The sequence below is a fragment of the Panthera onca genome, chromosome F1 (genome assembly GCF_046562875.1).
Source record: "Panthera onca isolate mPanOnc1 chromosome F1, mPanOnc1 haplotype 2, whole genome shotgun sequence".
Taxonomy (NCBI): Eukaryota; Metazoa; Chordata; class Mammalia; order Carnivora; family Felidae; genus Panthera; species Panthera onca.
In genome coordinates this window covers 41,389,445-41,402,445 of record NC_138355.1, presented here as the reverse complement: position 1 = coordinate 41,402,445, position 13,001 = coordinate 41,389,445, and the positions used below count along the sequence as shown (strand labels likewise).

General features: G+C 36.6%; 1 long non-coding RNA gene across 7 annotated transcripts in view; it reads left to right on the top strand.

The window, feature by feature from the left end:
* The window catches only part of LOC132686321 (uncharacterized), a 184,310-nt gene that overhangs the window by 133,121 nt on the left and 38,188 nt on the right, over positions 1-13,001 (top strand). The window contains exon 5 of one of the 7 annotated variants that reach the window (XR_009613587.3): positions 385-423. The exons of the other annotated variants lie outside the window; for them this stretch is intronic. This is a non-coding gene — a long non-coding RNA (uncharacterized LOC132686321). Of the gene's footprint in view, positions 1-384; positions 424-13,001 lie in introns of those variants that run through there. 7 annotated transcript variants of the gene reach the window in all.

The following is a 13,001-nucleotide window of genomic DNA, read 5'->3' as shown; positions in this document are numbered from 1 at the left end:
TATAGAATGAGAGACAATGCTGAGTGAGAAACAAGAGAAGAATGCTCAAGTTCTCTAAGCTGTAAAATGAAAATGGGCATTTGACTGTTTTGTTCTCAAATCATTTAAATCCTGCTTTCCTTAATGATGCTATACTATATATAAAGATATATACATATGATGTGATATATATTGTAGTGATATATTCATACCTATTTAAAGGATAAAATAAATCTTAATAAATGAAAAATCCAGTGTGCTGTTATCTAAAATTAGAAGCTTTACATCAAGATACACATAGGAATATATTGTGAATTATAAATAATTTGGGCTAATATAATACTTTTGTTCGTAGTACTCAGATCAAAAACCCTTTTTTTCCCCTCTTCCCCTGTCTGGTGACAGTAAGTATCTACAGTTGTTTAGAATACTGAATGACTTGCAAATGACTTAGGAAACATGGGACTTCAATTCTCAAGCTTTGGTTTGTTAAATGAAAAGAAATGTCCAAGCAGCCAGTCATTTTTGTCATGTAGACAATCTTGAATCAGAACATAGTAGCTCTACATGTTGAAAACAATCCCACGCTGCTCAGTCAACCACAGCAGCTTTGACTTAAGACTTTCTATTTCACATCAGATGATAACTTTTTTTCTGTGTGGCTTAGAGTGAAGTTTTGTTTTGAACAATTGATAGATACTTCAGTTCCCAAATTCCATGATTTGCTCACTAGTGTAAAAAATCATTATTTTATGATTGCATACTTTCATGATTTTTGTTCACTCAGTCTTTATAGTTAGTTAAGGATAAAACCATTTATCACCTAAATTCCACATATATTTAACAATTTTCTGTATTGTTTTCCTTTGACATTGTGAAATGAAACCCACATTTTTTAGAATCACATACCAAACTATTATAAAAATGAAGTGTTAGAAATCAATTCAAATGTTAAATACAAAGGACATCCTTGGCTCATTAAGTAAAAATATCTCATTTAATGAGCAGGAAAGCACTGGAGCACACTGAACCCTGACACAAAGCAAATTATTTAAGTGATAAATTATATTTTATGGGGAGTGTAAAAGTTAATAATACTCAGGGGCTCGGTAATAAATGCAGAGGTGTAACTGACTTCATCGACTGCTTTACTTACAAACATGCCATATGTACTTAGTTACTTGAGATGATCATAAAAAGAAAGAATAGCAACTACACAAAGATTCACAAAGCGACCTTAGTATGATTATTTTTCAGTTGCATTACTTATGTTGTATGATTTTAAGAGATCCTTTCTCTCTGTCTCTCTCTGTTTCTCTCTTTTTTTTTTCCCTGTCATTTGCAACATTCTGCTTCCTTCATTTTTGTTTTCACTTTTGGTCAAGTATTTGACCTTGTAGCAGTTAAAGCTGCAGCCTGCTCCTTATCTCTTGGCAGGCCTCATAAAATCAGCCATGCATTCATTCTCTCTGGTGGCCCACAAATGACCTCAGACCACACTTCATGAAGACCAACATGTCGTATGAAGAAATGGGTGGGTTAGCTTTTGTATTGGCACCATCCTGGCTCTTTCCTAAGCAAACATTTCTCAGTAGAGTTGAACAGACCCATCAACAAATGTGGTCAATAATCCCCACCCGTGCTTTGCTCAGATGCACAGAGATCTGTTTGCCAAAGCCATCTCCACACAATAAGAGAGCAGGGAAGCCTGGCTGCACTTGTCTGGGTAAGATTAGGAGTATAGATTGAGGATGAGGTGCAAAGAAAGGAGATGCTTCCTTTTCTTTTTTTTAATTTAAATGATATCTATTTTTTTTTCTGTTTTGAAATGAAATTGTTCCACTTTTTTTCTTGACGCCTTCCTGGTTTTGGATCATGAGCAAATTCTAATGCCATATAATTTTGCCTTTGTAGAGGTAGATTCTAGTTGAAAATGTAGCTTACTGATGCTACATGAATGATTTTTACTGCCTGGATTTGGAAAATAATATAGTTAGAATCTTCATTCAAAGCTGATTTTAGTCTATGGGACCACTTTGAGGTCAATTGCAGATTGAGGTAGAAAATTCCACTAATACCAGAGCAAATATGACTTACAGTGGTGTTTCGCACCTCTGAGCCCTTGTGTATTCTATTTTTAATGCCTGGTTGCTTTTCTCTCTTGTCTGCTCAGCAAGGTCCAATAGACGTTTTAAACCCAGCTCAGAAATGCATTCCTCTGACCACTCTCTTCCTCTTTCTCTTTAGGTTCAGTTAATTACTCTTTCCATGCTCCTTTTTAAAAACATATTTATATTACTCTATTTTCTTCTCATATAATACTTTATCAATTCACATTTTCCATTAAGCTTTAAATTCATGAGTATAGAAACCCTGCTTTGGTTACCATTGTATACCTAACACCTAGACAGATAATGGCCCATAAATGATGGAAGCAAGCATAAAGGAAGGACAGAAGGAGGGAAAGAAAACCTTTTTTTTTAAATAACTTCTTTCTAAAGTTTATTTATTTATTTTGAGAGAGAAAGTACAAGTGGGGAAAGGCCAGAGAGAGAGGGAGGCAGGGAGGGAGGGAGGAAGGGAGGGAGGGAGGGAGAGAGAGAGAGAGAGAGAGAGAGAGAGAGAATCCCAAGCAGGTTCCCTTCTGTCAGTGCAGAGGCCTATGTGGGGCTTAATCTCCTAAACTGTGAGATCATGACCTGAGCTGAAGTTGGAGGCTTAACCAACTGAGCCACCCAGGTGCCCCAAGAAAACCTTTCTTACTATATATGGCACCCTTGTTTAAAACTTTTTTTTTTTTTTTTAGAAAAAATCTTCCCTTCTTCTGGGCTGGTAGAGCTTTGGGCCAGGGTATAAGGCTTGGCTAGTGGAGAACTGGGTGGACTTTGGTTCTTACTCTTTGCTTCCTCAACCTGAGGAAAAAAAGGAATAAAGAGACAGAAAAGGAGAGATACAGGTAAGAATGAGAGATAGGGAGATACGTCTGTCTTTAGTCCTAAACTGTGGACTCCCTAACATAAAGACTGTATTTTCAAGTTTGAGATCTGGAGCCTTGCACATAGTAGCACTTTATACATATTTACTGCATTGAGTTGGATTATTGATATTTGAGGTTGTGTCATGTTCCTTTATATGCAGCATGGAATGGAAAGAGGAGGGATTGCTAAGAAAGAGGATAGTTGGAAAATGGAGAAAGGTTAGTATGGCAGTTGGAAGAGAGTTACTAACTGGAACTGGATTTATTATTTAAGCATTTTCAAAGTATCTTTCTTGGTCTGGATTATAACCATCTTTAAAAGCAAATATATATAGAATTCATCTGGAATCATTTGATCCTTTGAAAGTAATGATTAATCTACCATCTGGGTGCCAATTCTGTTCCTGCTACTTAATGGGGGCGATTTTGGGCAATTTAACTGCCTCAAGATTTGATTTGTTCAATTTTAAAGTCAGTATATACTGAGTATCTACTTCACAGGATGTTATGTGCTCGAGATGAGATAATGTTTGTAGTCTGCTTAGCACAGAGCTTGATATTGTTAATATTATTATTACCACAACTTAATGACAAAATATTTTGTACACCTTTTTTCATGTGTCTACTTTTGTTTTTGCCTACACCATTTATTTTTCTTTGGAAAATGACCTCTCTTTTACTCTTAGTTGATGGGGTTTCTGTGGAGGTGATGATATCTCTTGGCTACAGTGGTAGACACTTTCCAAAGCCAGTTCAATAGGAGCTAGTGAGTATCAGTGTGGAACTGGTGTATGAAGTGTTCTCTTTAGCTGGAGTTGCTGGTGACCATTTTCTCACTTTACATGGAGGACCTGCCTGAGATATTTGCCATTGCAAAAGATGGCAGATCCAAGTGTTTGCAGACCGAGAATGAGAAGGAAGGAAGGAAGGAAGGAAGGAAGGAAGGAAGGAAGGAAAGGAGGAAGGAAAGAAGGAAGGAAGGAAGGAAAGAAGGAAGGAAAGAAGGAAGGAAAGAAGGAAGGAAGGAAGGAAGGAAGGAAAGAAGGAAGGAAGGAAGGAAAGAAGGAAGGAAGGAAGGAAGGAAAGAAACAAAGAAAGAAAGAAAAGAAAGAGAAGGAAAGAAAAGGAAAGGAAGAAAGAAAAGAAAAGGAAAAGAAAAAGAAAAGAAGAGAGAAAAGAGAAAAGAAAAAAGAGATTGATTGATTCTAGGTGATATTGCTTGAGCATCTGGATACAGACCTGACTCTAGTTAGAACTGAAAGCTAGAACTATATCTGGACTTTTTAATATGTGAACTTTGATTAAGTAAGTTGGAGTTAGGTTTTTTGTTTTTTGTTTTTGTTTTTGTTTTTTTTTTGATTTGCAGATGAAACAGCCCAACTAACTGAGATTTGATTATGGTCATTCACAATGGGGCATTAGTGGCAATGGACCCCTCCCCTCTTCATGCTTATGATTGTGGGCTTCTTTGGCTTCTTCCTATTTGATGTCGATGTACCTATTTTTAGCAGGTATCCCTAGTTAAATTAGAATACTTAATGAAAATGAAATTTAGCTATTATCAGTGATAATTTATCTAGAATAAGGCACTAGCAATTAGAGGGTTTTTATTGAAATTAAAAAAAAATTTTTAATCATACTTGTGTGCTTACCAGACTTCGCCAGGAAACTTCTCCAGGGAAGGGCCCGTGTCTCATTAATTTTGGTACACTTCGCCCCAGAAACAGTGTCTGTGGTTCATAGGTGGTCACTGAACATTTGTTGATTTTAATACACTTGACTACCTCAGATGTGGAAAATAGGCCTCCCTTCCCTTACCTCCCCAGCCTCCCTTCCCCCACCTTTCCTCCTTCCTTCCTTCCTTCTTCCTCCTTCCCTCCCTCCCTTCCTTCCTCCTTCCTTCCTCCTTCATTTTTCTTCCTTCCTTCCTTCCTTTATAAGAAAAATTTAAAAAAATACTAAAAAGTACAAAGAATTATAGAACAAGCACCCTTGTTTCCACCTCACATTAACAACAACTAATGTTTTGCCGTGTTTTCTTCCCATCTTGAATCTTCCTTTTGACCTTTTCCAATTTTTTCTCCTACCACCTCTTTGGGCAAGAATGGTCACTTGTGTGTGGTATGTTACCTATTTGTTTTGTATAACATTACACACCTGTGTGCCTCCATTAATGACATATAGTATATCACTGTTTTATTCATGCTTAATAAGTTACATTAATGGCATATTGCTGTACATATTGTCCAGTAAATTCTTTTCAGTCAACGTTATGCTTTTGTGATGTGTCCATTTTGATTGCTTTTAACTGTAGTCTAATATTTCATTGAGTTACTTTATTACATTACATTATCTTTTGAGGGACATGTAATGTCTTTTTACAGTAAGAGTATTTTATAAAACCTGCTTTTACAAGCAAAATCTTGTGTTTGGAATTTATAATAATTCCAATTTCAATTTTTGAATTGAGTCATTGGAAAACAAGTAGAAAAATGAAAATAAACAGAACCTCCATATAATCAATTTCACTAGATGCAGGTTTTCTTACTCTGCTTTCATATATTAAGTATCTGCACTGATACAGATATACCTTTATATTTTATTTTTCAGAAATATTTATCTCTAACTCAGTATAAAAGAATGCCATGATTATTTGCTCTGGCCCCACTGGCCCCTTTGTTGTTCTTTGAGCACTCCAGGCACACTCCCACCCCAGAACCTTTGTACCTGCTATTTCCTCTGCCAGCAACACTTCCCCAGACCTCACATGGCTTTGTCCTCATCTCCTTAAGGTCTGTGCTCAAATGTCACCATCCCAGTGAGGCTGCCCCGACTGCTGCCCTGACTGTCCTGTTTAAAATCACACTCTTCACCCTCTTGTTAGCACTCTCAATCCCTATTTTTTGCTGATTTTTTTCTCTCCAACATTTAATAACTTTCTTTCTGTTGTAGTATATATATACTATATATTCTAATTTTTGTTTATCTTAAACAGGCAAAGCTCCATGAAAGTAGGGATTTCATCTGTTTTCTTTTTCCATTGCAGTATCCCCAATGTCGAGAATGATGAATAATAGCATATAATTATGCTCAATAGTATGTTGAATGAGTAAATGGAAAGTAGTAAAAATGAAAATTATAAGACAGTATGATGTGGAAGAAAGAAAAGCATAAGCTTCCCTCTTAGGAGTAACGTTTTGTTGTATTGACTTACAACATTTTCAGATGTTTTTTTTATTTAGTTGAGATCATATAGCATATAGAATTTTTGAAAAAAGTGTGATCCTGTCTTTCTAGCTGTTACAATATAAGCAATTCCAGGTTTCAAACAGCCATCATATTTCCCCATACATATGTACCATATGCTATGTTACCAATTTCCTATTGGTTGAGATTTAGGTCATTTAAAATTTTGGATTTTGTAAATGACATCCTGATGAGTATTATTGTGCCTATATCTTCATCTGTATTTTGTAGTTTTAAAAATGTATTCACAGAAGTAGAATTACTGCATTTGAGTGAAAGATGCATATTGCCAGGTATTTCCCCCAAAGAGAGACAGTATCAAATTACACTTCTGTCCATGCTGTCTGAAAATATTTATTTCACCTCATTCTCATTATCCCTGAGTATTTTCAAATAAAACTAATTTGCTATTTTGTTAGGGAAAAAAGTAGTTATTTGTTTTAATTTGCATTTCTTTGGCATACAAGAAGAAGAGCAGAGAACCCTCTCTGTCCCTGCCCTTGTAAATGGTGGGAGGAAGAATGGCAATGCAGATAGGAGTGTTTGGGGTTGAGACACATCTATCCTAAATGTTCTCTCAGTTTAAGTCAGGAGAAAGGAGATAGAGGTCTAGAGGAACTCCCACAGAAAATTTTGCTGAATCTTAAGTGTGGGACTTGAAGAAGAGACTGCTTTGTAGAAGGCCTTGGCACCAAAGTGATTATGTGGGTGACCATTCAGGGGAAAGTGGAGATGATGCAGAGGGAAAGCTTATTATAACCCATATATAGCCCACGTAGAGCCCTGTGGTTAAGGGATTAGGGTGGGCTGCCTCGGCATCGGACCAAATTAGCGTCACAGACTTCAGGGCCCCAGTAGCAGCGAAAAGAGTGGAGGTGAAGCCTACTTGTCAGGGAGAGCAGCCTGTCTTGAGTAAGAGATTACAGTGTGAATGTAGAAGTGACAAATTCAGGAAATGTATAGAAATAACATTTGCTGGTGGGGGCATAGGAAAGGTGTTGGGAAGACGTGAAGGATAGTTTCCAGATGTCTGGCACAAGTAACTGGGTGAATTGTAATGCCATTTGCTAAGATATGGAATACTGGAGGAAGAAGAAGAAAAATACTTTTGGAGGGTTGGAATCAGGCTTTGATTTGTGGGCATATCAAGACTGGAACACCTTTGAAATATCCAAGTGGAGTTGTTTGAATAGACAATAGGAGACATGGGTCTGGGCCTCAGAAGAAAAACCTGCGTTGAAAATACACATTTAGAAGCCATTGCAGTTCCTCTAGTAAATGAAGCCTGGGGTAGATTAGGAGGCCTACAAGAGAATGTGGAATGAGAAGAAAAGAGGCCTTTGAGCTGCATGAGCTCCAACAATTAATGGAGGAGGAGAAGACAAAGGAGTGTGGAGAAAATAGGCCAAAGAGTTAGGAGGAAAGCTATGAGGATGTAATGTCAAGAGATCTAAAAGAAGTCTGTTTAAAGGAGAAGGGAAAGGTCAGCCATCAGCTACTGTAGAGAATGCAACTTCCTCCATTTGGTGCAAAGTGGTTGAAAATCATGAGTCTGTTGTGCTTAACAACAGAGAGGCCATTAGCCATCTACAGATGATCCCTGACTTATGATGGTCTGGCAAATTTTCAACTTTATAATAGTGCAAAAGTGGTATACATTCAGTAGAAACCGTACTTTGAAAATTTGCTCTATTCTTGGGCTAGCGATATGTGGTAAGATGCTCTCTTGTGATGCTGGGCAGCAAGTCCCATCCCCCAGTTAGCCACACAGTTGTTAGGGTAAACAGTAGACACACAACCATTCTGTACCCATATAACCCTCTGTGTTTCACTTTCAGTATAATACTCAATAAATTACATGACCTATGCAACACTTTATTATCAGCCAGGCTTTGTGTTAGCTGATTGTGCCAACTGTCAGCTGATGTAAATGTTCTGAGCACATTTAAAGTAGGCTAAGCTAAGCTATGATGTTTGGTAGGTTTGGTGTACTAAATGCATTTTCAATTTAGATATTTTTAGCTTTTGATGGGTTTATGGGGACATAGCCCGTAGGTCAAGGAACATCTCATCCTGTCCAGATTCTTTCTACCAGGCTGTTGCATCTATGCTCCTGATACTCTGAGATGTTTTGCTCACAATTTGCCCTTTCTGAAGAATTGCCTTTGTCCAAATGGAGGGAGTTGCATTCCCCACCTCTTCCTCCATAGTATGTTTGCAAATGTTTAACACTCAGCTTTCTGGAAAAGAAATTTATGCCTCTATCTGCCTGTGTCCATCTATCTGTCTAGTTTTATTATAAATTTTACTGATGTAAAAAGCATGTAGTATACAATAATAATCAAATGTCAAATATTCTTTATTCCAAATTCTATATAGCTAATTGATTTTTATGGAGTGCTTTCCTTTTTGTTTTCTTTCTTCTTTTCTTTCCACCAAACTTTTGTATTCATAGCCAATGTCTATGTATTCAAATGACTGACAAATGCAGTTACATAAATGCTGGTTGATATTTGTGTTTATGTTAATGAGTAGTATGGAAATGAAACAGCAGGTATGTATGCAGGATTTCACTCATTTGCCAATGGCATGAATGGCTTCTTTATTGAATCAGATAGTAGTTTTCACATACATCCAAAAGTATTTCCTTAACTTTTTTTGTGCTATTCACAATGTAATGGTTACTTCATTAAGGTTTTCTCCATCACCTTAAGGTTACTTGATTAAAAAACAGTAAACCAAGCCCTAATTTGTAGTGTCTGTCAACTTGTACATAAATACTCTCATCGTGACTGATTTAGTGCTACCAATGTGATGTTGTGAACCTGGAATTGGAAAGAGATGTTCATTAACATACCATTATATAGTAGTTCTACCTACAGCATATAATAGATGTGATTAACTTCAAGAACATGGATAAAATATAGCAACATAATTAGGAAGTGATGCATTTTGAGTATTTATTACCTTTGTTTTTAATATACTTTAATTGTAAATTTATATAATTTAATTTTTAATAGTAGCTGTGTTTAACAACCAGTTTGCAAAATTTTAAGAAATTTAAAAATTGGTTCTCACACGCCATACAAGTCAGCTCCAGTAAGCCACTCCCCAATTCCACTCTTTATGCAGCTTACCACCAATGACTAACTGACGTGGAGGTAGACAAGTCCATCTCTTTTGCCTCTGTGGGGCAATTCATAGAACTCCCTGTGGATTTGGCTAAAGCTAGCCTCCAGTTGAGATGACATTCTTGCTTAGACTTTTCCCCTTCTGCCCAATTATGCTTCTCTCACTCCATTTTTCTGAGAGCATCCCATGAATAAATCATTTGCACAAGAATACCCATCTCAGGATCTGCTTCTGGGGAATCCACCCAAGACATTATCTTATTAAGAATACGTTTGGTAAGGCTAAAACCTAATTGACAAGAGTGAGGAGTGAATTGTAAAGTGAGGAAATGGAGACAGCTAGTGTATACAGATCGAGAAGAGCAATAATGAGTGAGAAAGTGAGTGGAAAGTGAGTGTACTATAAAGCTCATGGACATTGCTGGACCATGAAATAGAAACCAGGGTGGCGGGAGATGAGGCATTGGAATCAGTTCTTCTACTTTCTTCTCCCAATGTCTTATGGTGTATGTTTTTATTTTGTTAAACCTATAACTGTGAATTAAAAAAGTAAATATTTTACATCAAACTGTAACTGGCTATCTTTAGATGAGGGGATCATAACTGATTTTTTTACTTCTTTTTTCTCATCTAAATTGTTTTATTTTGTCACATTTTTCTTTTTTTTGGTGGTAAAATATATGTACCATAATATTTATCATTTAAATCATTTATAAGTGTACAGTTCAGTGCCATTAAATACAGTCATAGTGTTGTGTAACATCACCCACTGTCTACACTCAAACCATTTTATCATCCCCAACAAAACTCTGTACATGTTAAATAATAACTTACCCTCTGTTCTTCCCCCAGTCTCTGGTAACCTCAGTACTACTTTCTGTGTCCATGAACTTGCCTATTCTAGGTATCTCATGTAGGTGGAATCATCAATATCAATACACAGTGTCTGACTTATTTAGTTAAGCATAATATTCTCAAGATCCATCCATGTTGTAGCACCTATCAAAATTTCGTTCCTTTTTATGGCCGAATAACATGCTATTGTATACATAGACCACGTTTTGTTTATCCATGCATCTGTTGATGGATGGATCTGTTGGGTTGTTTCTACCTTTTGGCTTTGGTGGATAACACTATTGCAAAATTTGGTATACAAATACCTGTTTATTTCTCTGCTTTCAATTTGTTTGGATATATACCTAGGAGTGGAAATGCTGGGTCATGTGATATTTCTGTTTAACCTTTTGAGAAACTGCCAAACTTGTCTGTAGCAGCTATATCATTTTATATTCCCACTAGCAATGAACAGTATTCCAATGTCTTCATGTCCTTGCATGCACATGTTATTTTCCAGTTTTTTTTTTTTTTAAATTTTTTTTTAACATTTATTTATTTTTGAGATAGAGAGAGACTGAGCATGAACGGGGGAGGAGCAGAGAGAGAGGGAGACACAGAATCAGAAGCAGGCTCCAGGCTCTGAGCCATCAGCCCAGAGCCCGACGTGGGGCTCGAACTCACGGAGCGCGAGATCGCGAGATCCTGACCTGAGCTGAAGTCGGACGCTCAACCGACTGAGCCACCCAGGCGCCCCTGTTATTTTCCAGTTTTAAAAAATCATAGCCATCTGAGAAGGTGAAGTGATATCTCAGAGTGGTTTTGATTTGTATTGTCTTAATGATGAATGAAATTTGAGTATCTTTTAATGTAGTTATTGGCCATTTGCATATCTTCTTTGGCGGAATGTGTATTCATGTCCTTTGCCTATTTTTGAATTGGGTTGTTTGTATTTTGTTTTTGTGTTGTAGGGGTTCTTTATACGTTAATATTAATCTCTTATCAGACAAGTAATTTACAAATATTTTTTGCTCATTCAATAGGTTATTTTTTACTTTCTTGGTAGTATCTGTTGGTACATAAAAGTGTTTAATTTTTATGAAGTCCAGTTTGTCTCTTTTATCTTTTGTTGCCTGTGCTTTTGATGTTACATTCATGAGATAATTGTCAAATTTAATGTCATGAAGATTTTCCCATGCTGGTCATTTCTGAAGGGTATTTTTTCTGGATATAGAACAGTAGGTTGACTTCTTTTTTGTAATTCACTATTTTAAATATGTTGTTTCATTATCTTCTAGCTTGCATTGTTTCTGATGAGCAAAGTGAGATTATTTTTTATCTTTGTTCTCTTGTATGTAACATGTCTTTCTTTTCCTATTTCTGTTTTTAAGGTACTATCACTGGTTTTCAGCAATTTGAATATCATGTGCTTTGGTGTTTTTTTGTTTGTTTATCCTGCTTGGAGTTCATTGAGGTTCTTGGTTCTGTGGATTTATAGTGTTCATCAAATTTATAAAAAAAAACATTCTGCGACTATATCATCACAAATATATTTTTTGTTCCCCTTCTTTTTCTGGAATTCCATTTATCTATTTATGAGATCACTTAATGTTACTCCACAGATTATTGAGGCTTTGTTAAGTTCTCTCCCCCCCCCCCCCCCCCCAGTCTTTTTCTTCATATGCTTCAGGTTGGATAGAATTTACTATTATTTCGTTCTTTGCCAACTGCTCTCTGAGGAAAGTCTTAAGTCTTGATTTTATCCATGATTAGGAGGCAGGAATCACATAATTTATTGACAATACTATTCTTTTTGGAGGTCTTTAAAGTTTTATGGAAGAAAATAAGATCCCTGAAGCTAGATAGATGTAGATTTAAATGATATATACATCATTTAATAGCTGTGTAACTTTGGGAAAATTATACTCTAAACATCAGTTTTCTGCTCTATTAATAGGATTTATTCTACCTACTTTGTAGGGTTACTGTGAATGCATAGTGTTTAGTAAATGCTAGCTGTCTTCTGCTCACCCTTAAATTGTTCACTCTGGTTATGCCAACAGCCATGCTTTCGTTAGTTTTATGGACTAATAGGTACTTTAATGAGCCTGTCCTCTCAGCTGCGTTGACCATATGTTGACTTATCTTTCTGCAAGTTTTAAAATTTCTCTGTGATTCCACTGAGTTTGTTAGAAAATTGGACATAGCACTTTACCCACTAAATGAAATTTATTTAAACAAAAAAAGAGAAATCACCTAGATTTAAGGATCCCGTTAAGAAGGTAGGTCCCAGAAAGCCTAGGAAGACTCTTTATTTACTCAACTTTACTCTTTTTATTTCTAGTTTTTTCTCATTGCATAAATGTTACTACCCTCATAACCATGCTTCTTTAATCAAGTGCTGAGAATGGCAGCAAAAACAAAATAAGACAAAATTAAAAAAAAAATTTTAATGTTTACTAATTTTTGAGAGAGAAGGAGAGAGACAGAGAGAGAGCACGAGCATGAGCAGGGGAGGAGCAGAGAGATAGGGAGACAGAATCAGAAGCAGGCTCTAGGCTCTGAACTGTCAGCACAGAACTTGACGTGGGGCTCGAGCTCACAACCTCGAGATCATGACCTGAGCTGAAGTTGGACACTTAACCGACTGAGCCACCCAGGCGCCCCAAAAGAAGACAGTTTAATTGTCTCATACCCACTAAGAAACTCAGGCTGTGAGAAGCTGGAAGAGCAGGACCTTGCAGTGTTACTAAGTGAAGAGTGAAGAGTGTTTTACTGCCGTGAAGTGGATAAGGCTCAATGCCTGGAGATGCTGATCTGAGGTTATGACTCCA